Raw genomic sequence first — 8800 nt, 5'->3', positions numbered from 1 at the left:
CTTGGTTACCACTAGCACTACATTATATTGGTTGGAACTTAACTAATGTGAAGTGAGAAGCGAAGAACAATCTTTAGCATTGCTTTAATAAATTTAAAGGCATAAGATGATCTGCCTCATCGACTGTGCCAGTCAAGCGATGTGGAACTAGAGATTACTGGATGGAAAAAGACGAAGAGGCGCGCTGTTCACTGTTTAATCTTCGTGTGTGTACTTTAACGTGTAATAGAAATAAATAAAGAATTTAATTGACGTTTTCTGCTACCTTTAATGTGACCTATCAAAATATTTGTCTAGAGAGCAGCAAGATTATAAAGCATCCCTTTTTATTTGCAGGATGCGAGAAGACAACGAGGTGGAGTGTTGCTTGCTATTGGTTGGGCCTTGGGTATAAATATAAGGCCTAATTTCAACCCCGAAATAAATAAATTTATGTTTTCAGATCGATTTTGTAATATGCCCAGTTGAAGCTATTTTGTACAATTTAAACGCAAGCTCATAACGTAACATTTGTTCACCTCAAATGATATGCAGTTGTGGAGTAGTGGCAGGGCACCCGCTTCAAACCCTGAGGTTCTTAGTTCGGACACGGGTGAATTAGGGAACTTTTTTTTCTTTTTTTATTTCGGACGCATCGAGCGTGATTTTACAAGGAAGCGAGATGTGATAAGAATAAGTGGATAATGATCTCAGAAGTTATCAGTGCAGTAAAAGGGAAAAAATTAAAACAATTTAATCAAGGAACAAGGCAGCGACCCCTTATGCTCTTTCAACATTGCTTGCAACATCCGATGTGGTTGCTTAGTGACTATGATGTTGAGCTGCTAAGCACGCGGTCGCGCGATCGGATGCCGGCTATGGCGGCCGCATTTCGATGGGGGCGATGTGCGAAAACACCCGTGTACTTAGTTTTAGTTGCATATTAGGGAAGCCCAAGTGGTCCAAATTATTCCGAAGTCCCCCCACTACGGCGTGCTTCATAATCAGATCGTGTTTTCGGCACGTAAAACCCCATAATAATGCTTGCAATTTGTCACCCGTCAGTTCACTACAATAACTGTTAATCGTCCCTCAAGGCACGACATAGTCCTCGAAAGCGCAATCGACGGCAATGTGTGGCGTCGACCACTAGTAAAGTGCATTGTTACACAGCACACAGCTACGTCAGACCGACAGAGGCGTCTATAGCGAGGCATACAGCGGTCTTTCCCATGTGCTATACGCCGGGACTATGCGCGTGCTTTGGATGCCGTTAAGGAAAGAGGTGATAAGAGAGCAAGAAAGGTCCCGAAATATCTTGTTTAGCGTTAAATGCAGGGCTCTTCAGATTATTGAGTGTGCCATCCACTTGCTACTCGACCTAATCACCTTGCCCCGAGAAACCTGCGCAATAGCTATACGCGCGGAGCACTCGAACCCGAGTCCCGAAGCGCGCTTGTGGAGTGTTGCGAGCGCGATTATCATTCTGCCGCGTAGTAACGGCAACGTAAACCGGACGGAACTGGATCCCTCCTTTTTTCTTTGAGTTGCAACTTTTTCACAGGCCTCACACTGCTGCAGTGACGCCTCAGAAAGTAAATCAATATTTCAAAAAAGAAATTACATTCAGGACATAAGTTCCGACTCTTAACCTTAGTCAGAAAGCTAACAGAATCTATACTGTGTAAAATACCACGTGGTCACGTGAAGCGATTATATCCATTCAAATAAAAAGAAATTATTTTTCATGCAACGCAACTGATGTATGAATGACGCATTTGTATTCTTGGTGAATGTGACAAGCCTCAATTATCGCGCGGGTTGCCTGGCTAGAACGTGAGTTGAACGCCATCGCGCAGTCGCATTTGTTGCTCGTGTGACTGCTGCTCCCTCAATCGCACATTAATGGCGAACTTCACTGAAAGAACCGGAGCGGAGGCAAAGAGCTGAGAGGAGCAGAGCAGCAGCGCAGCGAGATTGCGACTGCTTTCTCCCCTATCTAAACGTTCCTCGCGTGCCTAGAGCAGGTGCGAGGGCGAACGGGTATCACATGACCAAACTGTTTACGTTCTGTGGTGATTATCACGCGAATTTCGCTTCTCATCCGCCACTGCGACCGCACGCTGCTCCAAACCGACGGACCAAAATTAAGAGAAGATAACGCGTTTGCGTCACGTGACTTCCTTCGCACTCCGCCTTTCGCGCGGGAGCAGATTGAAGAGCTCTAGACCGGTCTAGGCGCCGCAAGACTACTCCAGTTTTGCCACAGAATTAAAGCGCTCCATCTCCTGTCCGCCCGTTGAGCTGCTTTTGACAGAACACTTTGGGGATGCTTTTGGGTTCTCCGTTGTGATCGGGGTGGCCAAGCGACTCTCTCGCGTTGAGGGCGTCCGGCACACCATCTACGCCGATGACATCACGCTGTGGGTTCCGGGAGGCAGCGATGGTCACATTGAGAGCACGCTTCAAGAAGCCGTCGACGCGATCGAAGACCAGCTGAACGGTTCCGGTTTTATCAGCTCACCGAGCAAGTGAGAACTGCTGGCGTTACAAGAGCGCAGCGAGGGATTACGAGGCCATCAAGATCGTGACGAGGAACGGCCAAGTGATCCCGGAGGTCGACAAAATCCGGGTGCTCGGCATGATTATAGACAAGCGACGGGGCAACAGCGAGACCATTTCCCGCATTACAGCCAAGATTACCAACGCAATACGTCTCATCAGACGGGTCGCCAACCGTAAGGCCGGGATGAAGGAGGAAAGCTTGATTCGGCTTGTGCACTCCTTCATGATCAGCCACGTCACCTACGTTGCAGCCTTCCACAACTGGATGCAGTGTGAAAAGAATAAGATCAACGCCCTGATACGCCGAGCTTACAAGGCGGCGCTCGGACTATTCGAGTGCACGAACATCAACAAGCTCCTGAGCCTGGGGGTACACAATACCCTCGAGGAAATTGCGGAAGCACAACGGACCGCCCAGCTGGAGCGGCTCTCTATGACCGAAGCCGGCAGGCGCATACTTCAATACTTAGGCTTCACGCCCGGGGCGAAAAAGTCGAGTAGCGACGTCTCTGTCCCGGACGGGACCCGGCGCCGGATTCGGGTAGACCTCATCCCGAGAAACATGAACCCGGAGTTTAACAAGGAGAGAAGAGGGGGAGGGCCAAGGCCCTCATCGACTTTCACGCCAAGGACGAGCACGCAAGGTTCATGGATGCGGCAGAATACCAGGGAGACTGCGCGGCGTTCGTAGCTACCGTCATCGAGGCGTCGTCCGGCGCGACGAGGGTAGCGGCGAGCTTACGGGTCCGCGAGGCGTGTCAGGCGGAGGAGGTGGCCATTGCCCTGGCCATTGCCGACCCCGGGTGCGAGACGATGTTGTGTGATTCGCGAAGTGCAGTGCAGAATTATGACAAGGGCAAAGTGTGTGGTGAGGCTGTGCGCGTTCTGTGCTCGGCTGACCTGCAACGAGAGAATAGGTATGTTAGAATCAAGTGGTTCCCGGCGCATGCGGGCAACGATACGTCGGAGAAGCACGAAAACCACGAGACGGCACACGCAGTGGCGCGAGCGCTAACCAACCGCGCCGCTGCAACCGACCGTCCAACGTGGTGTAGTGCCAAGGACCGCATGACCACGTTGAACGAGCTTACACAGTTCCACCGCCTGGCTCGAAGGACTTTTCCACCCCCGCACCCGGGGCTGAGCCGAGCGTAGGCGGTGCTGTTCAGACAACTGCAAACTGGCTCGTTACCCACCCCAGTGTTAATGACTCATCTATACCCGAAATTATATGTGAGTGATGTGTGTCGCGTGTGCCAGCGCGAGAGGGCCACCCTGACGCACATCCTATGGGATTGCACCAAGTTCCCCGACGAAGCTTCGACAAGTACAACGATTCCGCCGCGACTCGCGGCTGCGGCGGAATGCGACGACCAGGAAAACCAAACCTGGGCCGTCCAGCAGGTCTCGGCGGCTCTTGAAAGACAAAGGCCGAGCGAAACCTACGGAACGTTGCCTCTCAGGGCGACCGACCGCGGGAGTAACACGCGCTGGAGTTGACTAGAGACCACCCGCTGAGAAGACGTCAGGGCCCGCGTCACGGCGCCATTTAGCCATGGTGTCGTTCTGCAGGCGACTACATGAAGTTGTTTCTCTCTCTGAGTTCTCCTGTTCGCACAATGTAATGCGCCATAATACAGCGTCCCGTCTGTCTGATGCAGGCGCGACCACGTGACAACGGCAAGTTGTACACTGCTCGCGCAACCTACACCAACTATGTCAACCTTCAGTCCTTCTGAAGCAATAGCCGATATATGGAGTTTTGTGCGTGGAAAGGGACGTTGTTGTCTGCAAAAGAGCTCGTTACCATAAAAATGGGGAGCGCTGCAAATAAACAAATAAATAAGTAAACGAGTAAATAAGGGAATAAATAAATAAAATTTTAAAAATCCGAGGACAACGGAGCTTTTTTTGGGAGTTGTGAATGCGAAAAATAATAATGTCCAATTGATCGCCGCTGTGCGGTGCTTCGAGTTGTCAACTCCTCGCGGGAAAGCAAGCCCCTGGAGACGCTTGGCCAAGGCCTCCTATGCACAAGGCTGGTGCGCTTCCCTCCGTAACGTCAAGCTACCTTGCCTGACTGCTATAGAGTCTAATGGGGACGCTCCTGAGTAAGCCGTGGTGACGACGTCAGCACTTTCGTCACGCCGAGCTCGGAAATGAAAATTTCGGTCCAAGTAGCGTTATATCGTAGAGTACACAGGCCTGCTATCCAGGAAGCGCTGGTTTAACGTGAGGTCTGAACGTGGGGTGTCTGAGCGTGGTGTCACAAGTTCGATACTCACCACCACAAACGTTTTTACTTTCGAATTCATCATGAATTCGAAAGTAATTCGGAGAATTCCGGGTCTCCGAATCTGTGAGAAAACTGATCTTCGGAAGATCAGTTTTCTCACAGATTCGGAGCCCCCGCGATTAACTAGAGATTTGTCAGTTTTCACCACCTATTCAACGGTCACGCGCATTGCTGTTGCTTGGCTAGTTCAACCTTCTTCGTTTAGACTAATTCAGCGACCAAGAAAGGGATTCGGTTCGTTGTCGGCTGGTCTGTATGCACGAGAAACGAGTTGCGGCCGGACAAAACGCCAGTTGCGGTTAACTTGTCCTTTTGCTTCATTATTTCCTCAAGCGACGGTTTGCCGCTACGGTGGCAGATCCTCGGAACCATATAAGCGCAATATGGATGAGATAAGGCGAAAAATGAAATAATGCGAAACAGCGTCTATCATCAAGCCCTGCAATGACGTTTAAGAGGAAGCTATAGCTCGCGCCCAACTCCGAGGCAGCCTATTCATATAGATGTAAAACGCAAAAATGGTTTTCTGAGATAACACCTCGACCGCTTTTAATGAAATTTGTTGCAATAGAGAGAAAAAGTTAAATTCTAGTTACTGTTGGAAGCGGGATTTCGATTTATAGCCTGAGTTTTGTGAAATATATTTTCGAAAATTCGCAAGTTCAAAAAAAAAGTAGACGCACGAAGTTGATAAATTAATAGCTCTGCATGCAAAACAGATATCGCAGTTCTCTAAAAGGCATCCACTAGATCATTCAAAAAGGACAAATTTGATACGTCAATTTGTATCTTACGTGACTTTCTTACGCAGTGTACAAGCAAAAGCCGTATTTCTCTATTACTGAGTTATTTTGGATTCATATGTAACATATCAATGTTGTCCCCTTTAGATGTATCAGATGCAATTCACAGAATTGTGGTAAAATTTTTTTCTTGCTGAGTTAGAGAGTTGTGTACTTGAAAGTATCGTTTTTTAAAATAATAATTGACAATCTAAATCAAAAATTGTAAACAAACATTCACTAGATTTTATTTTCTTTTTTAAATGCAACAAAGCTCGTCAAATTCAGTGCACTAGTTGCCGAGAAAAACGAATTCTCCTTTTACAAGTTTTTACATAGGAGCAGCCGAGCTAAAGCTTCCTCTTCAATCCATAAGCAATATGGCTGTCACGCGTTGCCTCGTCTGGATTTTCCATAATTGTACAGCACTTTTCGCGCAAAATTGGCTACTGGAAACAAGAGTCGCAAGGAGTTGAGAAATTAAGTGATCTACTAAGGGAGAGAGCCAAGGCAGCAGCCGAACAGGAAGAAAAAGCGAATATCAACAAATTTACCCGTTGTTTATAAAAATATTTATGGATCAACATCTTTTTATTTAAAAGGTAAGTAGAGAAAACGCTGCCAAAAGTGGAGAATAATTCCGTGTGTTTTGAATGACGCTTCTACAGTTCTCATTCGAGCCGCCTGCCATAGCCACTTCTCCTGCTGTGCTTATGCATAGGTGTTTTTCTAACCTTCGGCGGTGGGCGCAGTACGTCTAGAACCGCAGCGTCCTGCGCTCTACAGGGTTGTACGGGACTGGCGGCCACGCATCGTTACGCAACTGCCCAAATAACAATTTCAGTCGGTTGTGGCACTTAACTTGGTAGAGCAGTAAACGAGGGATCCAAAAGAACTGTGATTGTTGCGCAAATGTATCTTCCTCTCTAATTCTTCCAGAGTTAATTCAAAAAACGCTGCTGTAGTCGGATACAGCTCAAGTATGCAGTCAAGCCCCGCACACGCCCTCATAATCGCCAGCCACTGTTCCTCCGCGAGGCTGCAAATTATTCGTACTTCAAACTCTTCCTGCTAACGAAATCAGGCGGTAACCACAAAAATAAAATTATTAGCGCGTAACTTTATACGTTCTCTCTAGCCTATAATAGTGGAATGGCGATTACCTAATTCTTTATTGAACTGAAATAAAATACTTGCTTCGCTGCAACTTTTCAGTATATTGTCAAGTTGCACTTCAGTTGGCAGTGAAGTTTCATGAGTAAACCGGGCTCAGCAGTGAAATGAACTGTACCGCAGACTTTTTAAGATTTAATCAATTAATTATGGAGTTTTACATGCTGAAACAATGAGGCATGCCGTAGGGGGGGGGGGTCGACCTAGGGAGCCCAATTCATTTGGCTCGTTACCAAAAACAATGTGCATCTCTAGTTACACTAGTCATTTCTAAACAATACGATAGTGTTGAATGCCCTGTATTAATAAAGAAGATGCAGGACATTGGATTACCTGAATAATTTGTAACGTGAACGGCTGAGTTCTCGCAGGGCAAGGAGCTTTACTGTGCACAAAGTGGAATATCATCGGGAGAGAGAGAGAGGACAGGAAAGGCAGCGAATTAACCAGACGTCCATCCGGTTTGCTGCCCTGCAAGGTGGGACGGGGATATGGCGATGAAGAGAGAGAGAGAGCACAGTTTCGCGCACAGTTCGCACCGAGTCTACGGACGGTTCCCAAGACCTGTCGACTTGAGGAACTCAAGAACACTTTCGTGGCTCTCTATGCCATCGACGCGTACGGCCAGGGGACAAGGATCTTCATTGCGGAAAAGTGTCTTGAGTGCAGAATTTCACCGGGAAGATTCAGACAAACGCGCAGGGTTCTGCACGGCGCAGTTTTATCCCCGTTGTTGTTTAACATCTCACTCAGCGCCATTCCTTATCATCAGGATGTAAGCACGTACGTTTGCGCTTATGATATTGCGTTTGTTTCTTTTTAAATTCAGCAAGTGATATTCAGTCACTGTACGAGTGCTTAGACGAATACTTATGCGAGCTAGAAGCATTTCTGGACGCTATCCGATTGTCCCCTAATGTAAATAAGAGTGCCGTTCTTGTCTTCCCACTACAAGAACAAGTTATTATGTCCCTTTCATAGCGCCACTCCACTATTCTGCAAGTGGGAAAAATCAAGGACCTTGAAATTATTTATGATAAAAACCTTAGTTGACATCATCATATTGAACATATAACTTCAAAAGCTTCTTGTGCAGTGGGGTTATTAAGAAGGATAAGCAATCATTGATGGGACATGCACAGGGACAAACTCATAATGATTAACCGCATGTATATGCGACTTATACTAGAGTTCGGCTGTGTGTTATTCTCTAGAGCCTCTGCTTACAAGCTACATCCACACTGTAAAATAATTGACAAACTAAAAAGTGAAAAAGAGTGTAAATGTGTCTATAATTCACACCATTAGGGTGTCCGTTATATAGATAACATCCTTAGGGTGGGAGTTATAGGCACATTTACACCCTTTTTCACTTTCTAGGGTGTAAATTATTTTACAGTGCACTAGCTTTGCTGCAATGGCAAGCGCTTCGCTTATGTCTCGGGGTACCGAAGTTTGTAGCAAACGCTGCGCTCTCCAAGGAATCACGAATGAGATTTGAAATGAGATTTAAAATACCCACCATTGAAACATTCCTAATTAAGGCGCTATGAATCCCTACAAAGGAGATTCCAGTAAATCATTATCAATCAACCAGCCCAATTTTTTCGGAGTCTCATGGCCTCGGTTTCACACGCCGCAAGTTATTATAAGACAGTCGTTATTGAGTCCATTAGATGTACATATATATTATGTAATCACGGGAAACAGTATCTCAATTTCATTGGTCATTACTTATGATGACATTTACGCAGTCATGATGACATAGCAGCTTCCCTCGCATATCCTTAACGGCTTACTCCAAGATCACTTAAATCAGCTGCGCACAAGCGTAACTACAACAGATGCTTCGCAGAGTGAGGAAAACGCCGGAATTGGAATTTTTTCCTCATCATTGGATTGGTCTTTTTCTATTCGGCTTCCCGCCTTCACTCCAACATTCCTAGCGGAATGCCTAGCTGTTGTCCTAGCTTTGCGTCAGCCACAAGCTTCCAGGACAACCGCA

This window comes from Dermacentor albipictus, unplaced genomic scaffold, assembly GCF_038994185.2.
Source record: "Dermacentor albipictus isolate Rhodes 1998 colony unplaced genomic scaffold, USDA_Dalb.pri_finalv2 scaffold_13, whole genome shotgun sequence".
Taxonomy (NCBI): Eukaryota; Metazoa; Arthropoda; class Arachnida; order Ixodida; family Ixodidae; genus Dermacentor; species Dermacentor albipictus.
The sequence above is the reverse complement of the archived record's forward strand: the minus strand, read 5'-3'. Positions refer to the sequence as shown.